Source organism: Rhinolophus sinicus, linkage group LG03 (assembly GCF_036562045.2).
Source record: "Rhinolophus sinicus isolate RSC01 linkage group LG03, ASM3656204v1, whole genome shotgun sequence".
Classification (NCBI taxonomy): Eukaryota; Metazoa; Chordata; class Mammalia; order Chiroptera; family Rhinolophidae; genus Rhinolophus; species Rhinolophus sinicus.
Window position 1 is genome coordinate 166,486,203 of NC_133753.1, and position 16,607 is coordinate 166,502,809.

A 16,607-nucleotide genomic window follows, 5' to 3' on the forward strand; every position below is an offset into this window, starting at 1 on the left:
ACATTGAGTGAGCCCTTAACAGGAATTTGCTGAATCTTTTACTTACTAAGGGTTTCGGTGCTCTTCCATTTCTCCTGCCCATCCCTAAAGCCCTTGGGATTGTCAGGCATCTGTCCACCCACGTGATACGAAAGCAGATCTGATTAATCACCAACACAGAAGCTTAATAGATCACTTCTTCCTTTTAGGGGCTTTTCTTGTTTCTGTAGCGGAATAAAAAATGTGAAATAAGCAAGACTAACATTTTTAAAATAATGAGACAAATAACTGCCAGACAGGTGAATTTTTATCATGTATCTTTCCTTACAGGAAATGCTCATGGTGTGGCAGATAATTCTGTTCACTTTAGGTATGCAACAGCCATTTCCCCAGATTTTCCTTGTAAATAGAATTCTAATACATTCACGTGTGACCCTGTGCTTTAAGAAAGCTGGGCTCACCCTCACTCTTGATTAGTTTAGTTGATCGTGGTGATTCCACCAGTGCCCTTGCCAATAAGTGGCTTAGAAAAGGGCATGGTAACAATTACATCCAATAAGATGTAAAGGAAATGTTTTTGAGAAGCATGGGAAGAGGTTTGGGAAAGTTTCCTTTTTTACAAAGCAATGTCAGACTTGCTACAACCTACAACCTTCACATTTTGTGTGAGGATGTTACAGTTAGGGCTGTTGCTACCAAGTTTTAACAATAACAAGATGAGCTAGAGGACCATAAGCCAACACTCTGAGGATGGAAAAGCAAAATTATGAAATGAATCTGGTCCTTAATGACACTGAGACACTAAATGAACCAACATTGGACCTGCCATCCCTTCGACTGCTCCTCCTTTGAGAAAATAATACCCTTTTATTGTTTAAAGCTGGTTTGGGTTAAGTCTCTTGTTACCACCAAAAAACTAAACCTGAGAAAGGGAACTCTGATAGAAGATTGCCAAGTGTGCAAGGACTCCAAGTGAGGTGAGTTGATTGAATTCTTTAAACAATGAATAGTCCTATGTGTGATCATCCATTATACTAACAGTACCAGACAATCCTTGTGGGGACAGAGTCCTAGAGAGTAGTTTTCAGGCTCTCAGCCTCATGTGGAAAGGTGCTGGCTCGGGTAGTAGATGGTCATCAGCTGTGACTAGTTGGCCATCAGCTGTAACCAGTTAGCCATTAGCTAGTAATATAACTGCCGTGTCTAGGTGGGTTGGTTGGTTGGCAGTTGCAGATGGTGTGGCTCCTGCTTCCTGTGTCTCCAACCCAGCTCCCAGCGAGACTATAGTGGTAAGAAACTATCTATGGCTCCGTGGGTGTTCCTTTTTGGCCTCACCATATCCTGCGTTCTGGTGTGGGGAGTGGGACCAGAGTCCCTGCATGACAATCCTTCAGCAAGGATTTCCCTGAACACTGTGAGGTGAACATTGCCAAATTTAAACTTCATTTTTGAGAACTTAGTAATCTTTTGAGGTGGATTTAAGCTTTGAAAATGGAGGCATTTCTCCTAGGCTTCTAAAATCACCATCTGTTGGGGACTCCTGGGTGTGTGCAGTGACTGCCACGGTCTAAGTTCCAACACATCTGTCCTCCCAGCTCTCCTCACTGGCGGGGCTTGGTTGTGGGGGGAAGAGGAAAGACAGGCAGGTGGGGAGGCACCCGGAGGGCTGGGGTAGGAGCCCCCACCCCACCCAGTGTCCACGGTGGTGTTCTTTGCCCTGTACCGTCAGTGAGTGACTTTACCTGCATGAAGAAGCTTTATTGGGGAAGAAATGTTTCCTCACTTGCTCTCTGACAAATTTCCTTTAAATTAGCCTCCCTGTCATTACTGTAATGAAATCTGGTGCTTTCAGACATACTATTTGCAGTTCTCACTAACTCTGTATGCCCTCCTCCACTAAATTCTTTTCAGGGCCATTCATTAGTTGCACATGGGATAAGAGTAAACCGTCCCTCACAGACAAACCTTTGTTGATGAATCTTAGCTAACATAAGACCAGGTAGGAAATAGGCAGAAGTTCCCATGATGGGGGTCAGTTCATGAGCCTCCAGCTGGAGATGGCTGACCCTCCTAGACATGGAGAATGAGATCAGTATATCATTTATCAAGCAAGGACAAGGAAAAGCTTTGAAGGAGGAAGAGTCCCTACTAGGTAAATAGTCACATGTAGGCATTACAAGACAAAATAAAGAAGGGTCCTTCAGAGGGTGTGCTGGTCAGTTACGGAAGTTGATAGAGCTGGGAGCTAAGCTGACACCAAGAGGTCACTGTTTCCTGGGCAGCACTGATAGCTTTTTATCTGTTCTATTCCAGGGGTAGCACAGAGATAGTCCAAGACAAAGAAGTCATTGCTCAGTTCTGAGTTTCGAAATAGATTTCTTAAGTCTACAGAAGATATAGTTGTCGAAAAGCCAAAGTGCTTTGCTTTTTTTATTTTCAAGAGGCAGGCTTTGTTGGGAAAGAATTTCTGCTGGCATTCCAAAAGCTAATTTTTTCTAGTAAGAGCGAAGGCACACAACTGACTGCAAAGAGTTTACACATTAACCTTAGAGTAGGGCAGAATGTGTGCTGACCACAGTACAGGTGTCTCTATATAGCAAGAGGATGAACCCTCTCAGGCAGATGAAGGAGTAGGGAGAGGATGGAGAGAAGAGAGAACATTTAGATGCTGAAGTTAAGTCTGCTCTCTGTCAACCACTTGATCCCACAAGCCCAGAATGAAACCTTAGGGGTGAAAATAGAAACCACAGTAAGTAGTAGATTCTAGATTCACTCATTTAACAAATAATTATTGAGTGCCTCTGTAGGGCCTATCACTGTTCCAGATGCTTGAGATACATCAGTGAACAAAACAGATTCCTGTCCTCCTGGAGCTTTCAGTCTAACCTGGGAAGACAGATGGACCCAATAAACATAATAAATAAAGAGTGTGATCTGATGGTAAAAGAAAAAGTAGAGGAAGGCAAGGATTCAAAGCCTTATTGAAATTCAAAACCTGCACTCTTAATCACTTCACTACAATTTTCTATTGTAGTTTTTTGTTTTTTTTTTAACCATGGGAAATTTACAAAGGACCTGTTTTCATTAGCGATAATAAGCAATTGGGTCCAGGCCCTTCCTGAGGCGAGGGAGACACATGTGTAACATGTCCTGAACATAATGAGACTCACCCATGAAAATGCTTGAAGATGGGAAACAGGCCCCAGGGGAGGCCACAACTCAGCAGTACATCCTGGACCCTTAAGATTTCTCTATGTTCTAAACTCTGCATTTTGAAAAGGAAGAGACGCCCACAAATTAAATTCAAACCTCTGACAAAAATGGCCCAAAGAATGAGCAATGGCATGCGTCTGATTTATACCCATGAGCTAGACCAGAGCTCCATGCTGCAAGGCTTGGTTATTTGCAAATGCAAACCCACTACTAGACTCTTCCCATCAGTCACTGCCTAGCACTGCAGGGGCTTCCCGTAACATTTGTTTGTGTTTTCTTGTTCTCTTTTCCAAACTCACAACCAAGAGAATATTCAATAAGTAAAATTACCCATGACATATAATTTTATCCACATTTCTTGCAAAGGTTGTCTCCTCCAGACTTCAACAACTAGTTGAAGCCATCAGGAAGGGATTACTGTTGTTATGAAATACGTAAACAGTTGATTATACGAGCTTCTCATTAGCCTTGGCATCTGGCAGGCTCCCCATGTGTCCGATAGTTCATGTGTGTGTACACACACACACACACACACACACAGATTGTGGAAAGAAGGATAAGTAGATAAACAGACAAGTGCCTTCCACACAGTAGGCGATCATTTAAGGTATGAATGCGGAATTGAAATGTAAAATTTCTTTGCCACACTAGTCAGCCTAAAAGGGTAGCTCACCCTAGGAGACAGAATAATTGTTTGTAGATAATGGAGCAGATAATATTGGTTTGAGGGAGACTTATCCTTTCTCCACCCACAGACAAGCACATGGTTTAGGTCTGATGAGTCACTACATTTTCATCTCTTGCTCATAGTGATTATCTCAGAGAGGGGCACATCGACCAACTGGGGCCAGTGAGAATCTTCCTCAGGACTGGGTTGGCACTATTTGGAAAGAGTTGTGTCTTTCCACCCAGGCTGCTAAACTGATGGATTATGAGCCCGGATGGATTATGCTTTGGCATGCTTTCCACAGTGTGTGTGTGTGTCCACCCACAGAGGGAAAGTCAGCCTGAGGATGAAGCCAGAAGAGGGACACAGTGTGCTGAGAGGTCACTTGAGTCCCTGGCTATTGTTCCTGAAGCTGGATGGACTTCAGTGAAACAAATTAATACATTTCCTTCTTTGCTTCAAAAAGATTAAACTGGGTTTTTGTCACTTGCGACTAAATCAGTGCTAATACACACAGGATCATAAAAATAACCATTTGTTGAGCATGTGCCATGGGCCAGGCACAGTCCTAGGTGTTCTATGTAAACTGCCTCATGAAATCCTCCCAATGATACTCTAAGTTGGAAGATGCTATTCTATTTCAAAACAGAGTAAGGTCCGAACAGTAAGATTAGCCTGTACAAAGGCATATGCCATGTTTCCCCGAAAATAAGACCTACCATGTTTCCCCGAAATAAAACCTAGCCTGACCATCAGCTCTAATGTGTCTTTTGGAGCAAAAATTAATATAAGACCCGGTTTTATATTATGTTATATAAGACCCGGTCTTATACTATAGTAAAATAAGACTGGGTCTTACATTAATTTTTGCTCCAAAAGACGCATTAGAGCTGATGGTCTGGCTAGGTCTTACTTTCGGGGCACGGTGGTTAGCAGCGGTCTAGAGGTTTGAAAGCAGGACACTAGGCAGCTGCGTTCATGCTCTTCTTGCTCTATCCTATGACTAAGCACCAGGACTAGCTTAGTGGGAAAGAGCTGGCATCAGAAGACTCTGAAAGTCACTTACTAGTGATTCTTGGATATTTATTTACTTATTTGTAAATGGGAATTAATAATACCTTATGAAATAAAAAAATACGAATAAGATTGGTAAACTCTAAGTCTATATCAATAATTCTTTTTTAACAGCTTTATGGGGATATAATTCACATACCATACAATTCATTGAGTTTACAACTCAATGGTTTTAGTATATTCACAGATATTTGCAATCACCATGGTCAACTTTAGAACATGTTCATCACCTCAGAAAAACCCAAAACAAAACAAAAAACCCTGTACCCTTTAGCTATAATCCATCCTCCTCTTTCCTCAGCCCCCACCTCCCTCACAGTCCTAAGCAACCACTAATCTACTTTCTCTCCATATAGATTTCTTCATTCTGGACTTGCATATGAATGGAAACATATAATGTATGATCTCTTACAACTGCCTTTTTAAAAATTCAGATATAATGGACATATAACATTATATTCATTTCAAGTGCACAACATGTTTCTGTATTTGTATATATTGAAAAATGATCACAATAAGTCTAGTTAACATTTGTTGCCAGACATAGTTATAAATTTTTGTTCTTGTGATGAGAACTTTTAAGATTTACTCTCTTAGCAACTTTCAAATATGCAATACAGTACTATTAACTATAGTCACCATGCATACATTATATCCCCATGATCTATTTATTTTATAACTAAAAATTTGTACCTTTTGACCCATTTCACCCTTCTTTCCCACTCCATCACCTCTACATCTGACAACCACCAATCTGTTCTCTGTGTCTATGAGCTCAGTTTTATTTTGGTTTCTTAGATAAGTGAGAGCATATGGTATTTGTCTCTCTCTGACTTATTTCATTTAGCATAATACCCTCAAGATCCATTCATGTGGTCACAAATGGCAAGATTTCCTTCTTTATAACTGAACAGTATTCCCTTGTATATATGTACCACATTTTCTTTATTCATTTATGCATTGGTGAACACTTAGATTGTTTCCATATCTTGGCTATTGTAAATAATAATGCAATAAACATGGGAGTGCATATCTCTTTTCAAGTTAGTGTTTTCATTTTCTTTGGATAAATACCAAAAGTGGAGTTTCTGGATCATATGGTAGTTTCTATTTTTAATTTTTTGAGGAACCTCAATACTGCACCAATTTACATTTCCACCAACAGTGCACAAGGGTTCCCTTCTCTCCACAGCCTCACCAACACTTGTTATCTCTTGTCTTTTTGCTAATAGTCATTCTAACAGGTGTGAGGTGATCTCATTGAGGTTTTGATTTGCATTTCCCTGATGATTAATGACTTTGAGCGTATTTGATGTAACTGTTGACCATCTGTATGTCTTCTTTGAGAAAATGTATGTTCAGAGTTACTGCCCATTTTTTAATCAGATTGTTTTTTTGCTATTGACTTTATGAGTTATTTATATATTTTGAATATTAACCCCTTATCAGATATGTGATTTGCAAATATTTTCTCCCATTTGGTAAGTTGCCTTTTGACTTTGTTGTTGATGGTTTCCTTTGCCATGCAGAAGCCTTTCGCTTGATGAAGTCCTACTTGTTCATTTTTGCTTTTCTTACCTTTGCTTTTGGAGTCAAATCCAAAATTTCATCAGCAAGACCCATGTTAAAGAGCTTCCACCTATGTTTTCTTCTAGGAGTTTAATGAGTTCAGGTGTTATGTTCAAGTTGTTAATCCATTTTGAATTCATGTTTGTGTATGGTGTGAGATAGTTACCCAGTTTCTTTTACATGTGGCTATCTAATTTTCCCAGAACCATTTATTGAAGAAACTGTCATTTTCCCATTGTATATTTTTGACTCATTTATCATAAATTAATTGACTGTATATGTGAGTTTATTTCTGTGCTCTCTATTCTGTTCTATTGATCTATGTGTCTGTTTTTATACCAGTACCCTACTGTTTTGGCTACTATAGATTTGTAATATAATTTGAAATCAGGAAACATGATGCTTCCAGCTTTCTTTCCAAGATCACTTTGGTTATTCATGGTCTTTTGTGGTAGTATACAAATTTTAGGATTGTTTGTTCTTTTTCTGTTAAAAATACCATTTGAAGTTTGATAGAGATTGCTTTGAATTGGAGATTTCTTTGAGTATCATGGACATTTTAATAATATTGATTCTTCCAATTCACAAGCATTGAATATCTTTGCATTTATTGTCTTCTTCACTTTCTTTCATGAATGTCTTACAGTTTTCAATATACAGGTCATTCACCTCCTTGGTGAAATTTATTCCTAAGTATTTATTCTTTTAGATGCAACTGTAAATGGAACTGTGTTCTTAATTTTTGATGGTTCATTATTAATGTATAGAAATTCAACTAATTTTTGTATATTAATTTTGTATTCTGCAACTGTACTTAATTTGTTTATTAATTCTAACAATGTTTTAGTGGACTCTTTAGGGTTTTCTGTATATAATATTATGCCATTGTAAATAAGAATAGGTATACTTCTTCATTTCCCATTTAGATGCCATTTATTATTTATTTATTTGTTTGTTTGTTTATTTATTTATTTATTTATATCATTGTTGCCTAATTGCTCTGGCTAAGACTCCCAATACTATGTTGAATAAAATTGGTGAGAGTGGGCATTCTTTTCTTTTTCCTGATCTTAGAAGAAAAGCTTTCAGTTTTTCACTATTGAATATGATGTTAGCTGTGGGCTTCTCAAAATAACCTTTATTATGTTGCGTTTATTCCCTCTATACCACTTTGTTGAGAATTTTTTTCATAAACGGATGTTAAATTTCATCAAACATGTTTTCAGCATCCATTGAGATGATCCTATGACTTTTATTCATTTTGTTAATTTGGTGTATCACATTGATTTGTGAATGTGGAACCATCCTGTGTCCGTGGAATAAATCCCAATTGCTCATGGTGTATAACAATGTATTGTGGAATTGGGTTTACAAATATTTTGTTGAGGTTTTTCTATGTTCATCAGAGATATTGCCCTGCAATTTTCTTCTCTTTTGGCATCCTGTCTGGTTTTGGAATCAGGGTAATGCTGGCCTTGTAAAAAGAGTTTAGAAGTGCTCCTCCTCCTCCTCTTCCTCCTCTTCTGCCTCCTCTTAGTCCTCCCCCTCCTCCTCCCCCTCTTCCCCCTCCCCTCCCCCACCCTCCCCCTCCCCCTCCTCCTCCTCTGTCTTCTTCCTCTTCTTCCTCTTTTTCACTCTTTCAGGTAAATCACTTGTCTGTTTTATTAAGGAATTTTTCTGAGGTTTTATTTTAGTCTTTTGTTTGGGACATATTCTTCAAGTTCTTCATTTTGCTTGACTTCCTGTGTTCATTTCTATGCCTTAGATAAAACAGTCAGCTCTCCCAGTTTTGGAGGAATGGTCTCCCATAGGAGATGAACCTTATTGTTTAACACTGCCCTAGCTCTTCGTTGTTTCTCAAATTGTTGTGATTGTCCAAAGAGCCTATTTTATTTTTAATGACTCCTAGTAGTTGAGCGTGTTTTAAGACCTATCAATTTCCCAAAAGGTATGATCTCAGTCAGCACCTAGTTCTCTTGAAAGGATTACAGTTAGTCCTTAAATATGTATTTAATTAAAAGCCTGCCCCTCAGGCCACAGCTACACAGATAAGCTAATAGGCCTCTTTCACAGAAAGACTAGGCTTCCAGGACTGTTTTCTCTTGCTGTTCTCTGGGGGTGGTAGCCAGTTAAGAATTATTTCTCCATTGGTACTGGGGTATTGGGGTACTCGTAAGCATAGGACCCTCTGGCCACCAAAGCATGGCAATCTAGAGGTATCCCCTGGGCAGCAGTCACAAAAATTAGGGTGCAGAGGGGAGGAGATACTGGTAACCTGGGATGAGGCAGAGGGAGAGTGCAAAGATGGCATTCATCAGCCTTCATCCACTGCTATTTCAGCAGGCCTTAGGTGTATGTTAAATTATATTCCTGCCCCTCAGGCCAAGGGTTTAAGATAAGCAAATAAGACTCTCTCACAGAAAGTCTGGTTGCACAACTTTCTTGTCTGCCTCTGCCCCCTCTTGGGGCCCTGAGAGATCTTCATTGTAAACTTGTCTACAGGTTTTAGGATATGCCTGCTTTTCTCCAATCTTGCTGCCACCACCTTGGTCCAATCGGCCTTTGTGTCCCACTTGGACTTCTGCAACAGTTTCCTACCTGTTTCCTGGAATCCTTTGTGACTCGATCTGAAGTTTTCTGCACAAAGCCTTCCCAGTGGATTTTTCTGAAGTACAAATATGATCATGTACAAATATGATCCCTTTAAAGTCCTTTAGTGGCCTCTCATTCTCTTAGACTAAAGACCAAACTTTACAACAGTACCCTTGAGGTCTTTTAGGACCCAGCCTTGCCTACCTTTCCACTCCTTAGCACCTCACCACTCTGACCTTGCTGTCTACGTTCTAGGCATTTTGTCTGCTTTCAGTCCCTCATACATGCTGTGCTCTTCTCTGCCTCCAGATCTTCTGTTCCTTCTTCCTTGAACATCATCAGCACCATCACTCAGCTATACCCAGGGAGCTCTTCTCTGGCCTCAACTCCCACAGCATCCTGTAGCACCCATTTTTGATTGTTCTTTAGACTTATTTTTCCTAGTCCACATCTGATACCCTCAACAGTCTTTAAGGTTCATGAGACAGGAACCTTGTTTGTACTGATCATTACTGTATCTCCAAACACAGTATCTATCACTCAACAGATGCTGATAGTTATTTGTTGGATTGATGAACATACATGGCATCTTTTTCAGGGTTGTCTTTGAATGGAGACTGTGGGTAACACAGAACCTTAACCCCAAAGCACTCAAGTATGTTGTTGGTAAGGTATTTATGGGCAGGGGAGCCTTTCATGTGCCTTCAGTTTTTTTGTGTGTTGTTGTTTGTTTGTTTGTGTCTCTTGGCTCTTCATGAGTGTGTGGACCTCCACCTTTCATTCAAAAGGTACCTTAAAGAGAAACTTGGCTACAGAGACTCTGGCAACAACCTCAGGTCTAGAACTTGGGTTTCCTGTTGTGTAGGCTCAACTGGTTCTTGTTCCTGGCTGCACACCTTCCCCCGCCTCCCCCCACCCACCCTGGAAGAGGGAAGGCATTGTTTCAGGTATGTCAAATAAGAAGGTTGAAAAGTGTCCACAGTCAATCTCTAGAAAAATAGCCTTTTCTGTCTACTAGTGTCTCCTATTTCAGTTCCTTGTGTTTACATATGAATTTCCTCCCTTCCCTTGTACTTCCTGGTATTCTTGAAGCCTGTACCCTATACCTTTCTGTCCTCTCTGAGCAACTACTTCCTAGTCCCCTGAAGGCACAGTCACACTTGGGAAGATTAAAGGAGCATTGGTCTCCCATCTCCTCCTTGGCACGCAGACTGGCCTTCATTCTCCCACATCATTTCAGTCAGCTGTAGCCTTTTTCTTTGACATCATGTGAGGTTGTGTCTTTAAAAGAGAAACTCACAAAGTATAATCTCGTATTTGAGATGATTGTTGAAATTAGGTTGCTTTGGTGTACTGAAGACATTTTCCACTTCATTTTCCATTTTAGGTCTCATCAGTAACTCCTATATCTTTTTTTTAAGCAGACATCCTTGGCCAGAGAGGAGAAGCTGGTAATTTAAAAATAGCCAGATATCTGGTGATATTTCAGAGGCATAATTGAGAACTGTGACACATTGCTGTGGTGTTGGGCTCAGTTTATATCTTCCATCTTCCTAGGTGGACAGAAGAATTAGTCTGGTTTATGATGAGTTTTGTGTATGTTTATTGGACAATGTTCTGCTTTAAAGAGACCTTTCACCCTAGCCAAATGCACGTCACAGGGAAGACAGACTGCATAGACCTCTGTGTGTTTGTAATGTGGCAAATTTCAGACATGGGCATTTCATTTCTTCCCAGATGCCAGGCTGCGGACAATTAATATATAGTCTGTTGGCTTCAGTCAACCCTGGGCTATTCATCACTTATTCTTGATGACACACTCAACCATGTTCATGGGTTTAGAAAATCAGAAAGTGATGAAAGAGTAAGGGCAAATTATCTGAAATATGCCAACAGAAGCTCAGTTCTGATTGGAGATATTGTTTAGGTTTATGACAGATTCCTCATAAACCATTATGTTTAGAGTTTAGTGTGTGTAAGACACATCAGAGGCTCCTAGTACCAGACCAGACACACAGTTATTTCATGCAGTAACCACAAAAACATTCCTATCTTTTAAATATAAGAAGCCAACCTATCGTAACCTCCTCTGCAAACACTGTCAGTTTTATTTATTCATTCTCCTTTGATGCTTGGCACTTAACCTGAATGGCTTCTTTTTTTTTTAACGTGTTCAGTTTGACAAAACAGGAAGTAGAAAGCATTATTTGATTTTAAATCTCCTTTCCTAGGTAGATATTTTAGATATAAAACAATAGTTAAACCTTATTTGTTTAGGACATGTAAGCAGGTAATTTGATGCATTTAGGAATTTTTTTCCCTCTTCCTTTTCCCTGCCAACATCTATGATTGTAGAACTGCTCTAGAGATCCATGTGCTCAGCTCTCGGATCAAGCAGGCAGCCATTGTTTATGAATAGTAAGCAAGACCATGGAGGGGAGAAAAAGTGGCTAGCAAGAAGAATGTGAGGCCGGTGTGAGTCTGTGCAGTGCAGAACACTGAGGCCGCATGGCCAGGGAAGTCCTAGCCCCTGTGTGGGTGTGGCGGGAACATCCAGCTCAGGATGGTTGTGTCTGCTGGGGCCACTAATTATTTTGCAGTCAGAAAGTGCCGGGTGAAAGGCTTAAAGGAGAAATTCAATGCAGTTTCCTTTTATCTGCCTCTCCAATTGATGTCTATACAGAGCAAGCAGGGCTCCTCAAACACGCCAGTCTGTTTCAGATACACAAGATTAAGTAGCTAGTGACATTCAAGACCAATTGGCCCACCCAGGAGGACTGAAACCGGCGGAAAAGCTGTCAGATTTCTCCTTTTCTCCATTAATCTTAAAGCTTTTCAGTGGTGCCAGGTCGCATCTCCATTAGACAAGCTGGGAAGAGTGTCCCGCAACTTCCTACACCCCCATCCCTGCACCCAGGAGGGTAACCCCTTCACTGCTGAGCTGGTTTCTTGGGACACAGGGCTTTCTCTTCCAGGTCAGCGAGAGATCTTCAGTAGCCCCATTGCCTTAAATCGCTGGTGAAGCTGGACGCAATAGCAGCGTCCTTCTTCCTTACGCAGCTGGTCTGCTCCTTGGAGGCTGTGGCACACAGACTGTGCTTGAGAGGAGATGAATTTAGGGGTAACTGTGGGAGGACCTCTTGAGGAAAAGGGTGTCCCTCAGTAGTCTGGACACTGACTACTGGATACGAAGTGCTTGGAAGGTAGAGAGGGGAAGTCAGGAAAAGATGAGAGGAAGGAAGAGAGATGATGTAAATAAAGGAAAATGAGGTCTGGATTTGTAATGCTCCTTCCTCCATGCCTCACTTCAAATCTCTTTGGAAGTAGGTGACAACCTGGGCAAGAGATCATAAGTAAGGAGGGATGTGTCTACCATGCTTAAGCAGAAATACCTGCTGAATCAGGGTTTCCAAGAGCGGTGGCTGGCGAGGGCTGAGTGCTTGTGCAGAGGCCACAAGACCACACAGAGGACACAGGAGGGGATCCCTGAGTGCAGTCAGAGTGGGCAATGCCTCTGGCTTCCAGAGACCAGGCATTGCCTTTGCACATGGAACCACTAGCTGGAGGGGGCCAGGGTCTTTTCATCCTTTCTGCTGTGTTTCCCCCCAAATAAGACCTAACCGGAAAACAAGCCCTAGCATGATTTTTCAGGATGACATCCCCTGAACATAAGCCCTAATGCGTCTTTTGGAGCAAAAGTTAATATAAGACCCCGTCTTATTTTTTGGGGAAACACGGTAATTACCCCTGAGAGCCTTTTCTGTAATGTTTATCTCTGTCAGCTCCAATCTGCCCCCAACAATAAGGGTCTGAGAGAGCTGTGGGCCTAGTTCCTACAACTAGGGGTGATTTATGCCAACAGGTATAGACTGATCCTGCTCAAAAACGAAACTCTGGCCTCCACTAAAATCTTTCACAGCTCATATAGTTTTAACACACACACAGTCTTAGTCACAAAAACCCCATTCTTGAGCAGCATAGATCAGTCTCTGGATGGTAATCTTGTTCCCATTAGTAGGTGTGTGCTTCCCACAGCTCCCATCCCACCCAGATGGCTGCAGGCAGCAAGGGCTCAGCCTTTCTCCTGTGTGCAGGGATTATAAAATAGACCTCTGGATGACTTGCTTTAAGGCAACTTTCCCCACAGTCCCTGGATTCATTTAAATAACTGTTGTTACATCAAAGAAGTCACCCTCAGTCCTAGCAAACCAGGCCATCACCCAGTGTTAATAGCATCTCTTAATTAGATTAAAATGTTAATGAGCATAAAACTATGCTAAGGTAGACTTGAGTTATCCGTCTCACCTAAACTGGGGAGAACAGATGTGCCATTGTTGTATATATTAATATCTTTTCTCAAAGGAGTATTAACCTCCACAGTAAGAAATCATAGGGGTAATTATATCTAGGCATAATAGCATATGTATATAGAACACTACCTTTTTCAGTATCATGCAAATACATTTATCCTGATTGACCATGGTTAAACACTTTGATAAAGAAACACCCACCATTACAAAGAACACTCAGCACAGGACCATAAATGGAATTGATGCTCAATAATTTTTAAATTTATTATGTGCATGTTCTAACGCATTTTGTATACAAAGCACTTAGGTATTTATATGGAATGCAAATTTCTAGCATCGGCGTGATCCAACCTCTAATATTACAGTTAAGAAAAAGATAAGGACTCCCACTAAGGGAACTTAAGCCCCTGAGGGCAGGTGTTTTGTCTAGGTTTAACAAACAGGCTTTGTGTGATCCGAGTCTCTGGAGGAAGGGCCAGCACTCAAGATTGTAATCACCCTGTCCGGGCCAGGGTCCAGCCTGGGTGGCTGGGCCAGCAGCTCATGCTTCCTGCAGTCCCTCCTTAGCACCTGCCAAACTCTGAGGATACAGGAGGTCCCGGGTAGGGAACTGGTGAATGAACTGAATGAGAGTTCAGGAAGGTAGCAGGCTTCCAGCCCCAGATGGTCAGCATGATAAGTCCTTTCGAGCAGCCTCCACAGCTTTCTGCTTCCTTGAAAAGTGTCAGCACATCTTTGTTTTTGTTTTCTTTGGATACAAACCCAGAAGTGGAATTGCTGGATTGTATGGTAGTTCCATTTCTAATTTTTTGGGAATTTCTATACTGTTTTCTCCAGTGGCTGCACCAATTTACATTCCCACCAACAGTGCACAAGGGTTCCCTCTCTCCACAGCCTCACCAATACTTGTTATCTCTTGTCTTTTTGCTAATAGCCATTCTAACAGGTGTGAGGTGATAGCTCATTGAGGTTTTGATTTGCATTTTCCTGATGATTAATGACATTGAACATATTTTCTTATACCTGTTGGCCATCTGTATGTCTTCTTTGGAAAAACTTCTGTTCAGATCTACTTTCCATTTTTTAATCAGATTGTTTTTTGCTATTGACTTTGTGAGTTCTTTACATATTCTGAATATTAACCCCTTATCAGATATGTGATTTGCAAATATTTTCTCCCATTTGGTAAGTTGCCTTTTGACTTTGCTGATGGTTTCCCTTGCTATGCAGAAGCTTTTTGCTTAATGTACTCCCACTTGTTTATTTTTGTTTTTCTTGCCTTTGCTTTTGGAGTAAAATCCAAAAATTCATCAGCAAGACCCATGTTAAGGAGCTTACCACTTATGTTTTCCTTTAGGAGTTTAATAAGTTCAGGTGTTATGTTCAAGTCTTTAATCCATTTTGAGTTCATTTTTGTGTATGGTATGAGATAGTCATCTAGTTTTGTCTTTTACATGTGGCCATCCAATTTTCCCAGCACCATTTATTGAAGAGACTGTCATTTTCCCATTGTATATTCTTGATTTGTTTATCATAAATTAATTGACTGTATATGTGTGGGTTGTATTTCTGGGCTCTCTATTCGGTTCCATTGATCTATGTGTCTGCTTTTTATGCCAATATAATACTATTTTAATTACTATGGGTTTGAAATATAGTTTGAAATCAGGAAGCATTATGCCTCCAGCTTTGTTCTTCTTTCCCAAGATTGCTTTGGCTATTCAGGGTCTTTTGTGGTTGCATACAAATTTTAGGATTATTTGCTCTATTTCTGTGAAAAATGCCATTGGAATTTTAATTGGGGCTGCATTGCATCTATAGATTGCTTTTGGTAGTATGGATATTTTAACAATATTAATTCTACCAGTTCATGAGCATAAAATAACTTTTTATGTGTGTCGCCTTCAATTCCTTTCATCAGTGTCACTGTTTTCAGTTTACAGGTCTTTCATCTCCTTGGTCAAAGTAATATTTAATTTAAAAATTCTTTTTGAAGCAGTTGTAAATGGGATTGTTTTCTTATTTTTCCTTCTTTCCTTTTTTATGGAAATTACCTTTTATTAAATTCATTGGGGTGACAATGGTTAATAAGATTATGAGTTTCAAGTGTATCATTCTATGATGCATCATTTGTATATTGTGTTGTGTGCTCACCATCCAAAGTCTAGTCTCCTTCCATAACCATATATTTGATACCCTTTACCCTCTTCAATCTCCTTCTACCCTGCCCCCCTTCCTCCTTTAGTCATCAAGCATACTGTTGTCTGTGTCTTTGAGTTTTTGTGGTTTTTGTTCATTGCTTTCTGTTTTATATCCCACATATGAGTGAAATCATATGGTTCTTTTCCTTTTCCATCTGACTTATTTCACTTAGCATGATACTTTCAAGACCTATCCATGTTGTCACAAACGGCAATATTTCATCTTTTCTTATGGCTATAGTATTCCGTTGTATATGTATACCACATCTTCTTTATCTAATCATCCACTGAAGGACATTTAGGGGGTTTCTACGTCTTGGCCACAATGAATAATGCTGCAATGAACATAGGGCTATGTATATCTTTATGAATAAATGTTTTCAAATGTTTCGAGTATATACCCAGAAGAGGGATTGCTGGGTTATATGGTAACTCTATTCTTAATTTTTTGAGGAAACTCTATACTGTTTTCCAAAGAGGCTGTAACAATTTACATTCCCACCTGTAGTGTTTGAGGGTTCCTTTTTCTCCACATTCTCTCCAACACTTGTTATTTCTTGTCTCATTGATAATAACCATTTTAGCAGGTGTGAGATGGTATCTTGTTTTGATTAGCATTTCCTTTATAGCTACTGAAATTGAACATCTTTTCATATATCTATTGGCAGTTTATATGTCTTCTTGTGAAAAATGTCTGTTCTGGTCCTCTGCCCATTTTTTAATTGGATTGTTTGTTTTTTGTTGTTGAGTTGTATGAGTTCTTTATATATTTTGGATAAGAGCTTGTTATCGGAGGTATTGTTTGCAAATATCTTCTTCCATTCAGTTGGTTGTCCTTTTATTTTGTTGATAGTTTCTTTTGCTGTGCAGGTTTTTAGTTTGATATAGTCCCATTAATTTATTTTTGCTCTTACTTCCCTTCGGGTTCAAATTCATAACATCCTCTTTGAGACCAAGGTCCCTAAGTGTAGTACCTATGTATTCTATTATTTTATTGTTTCA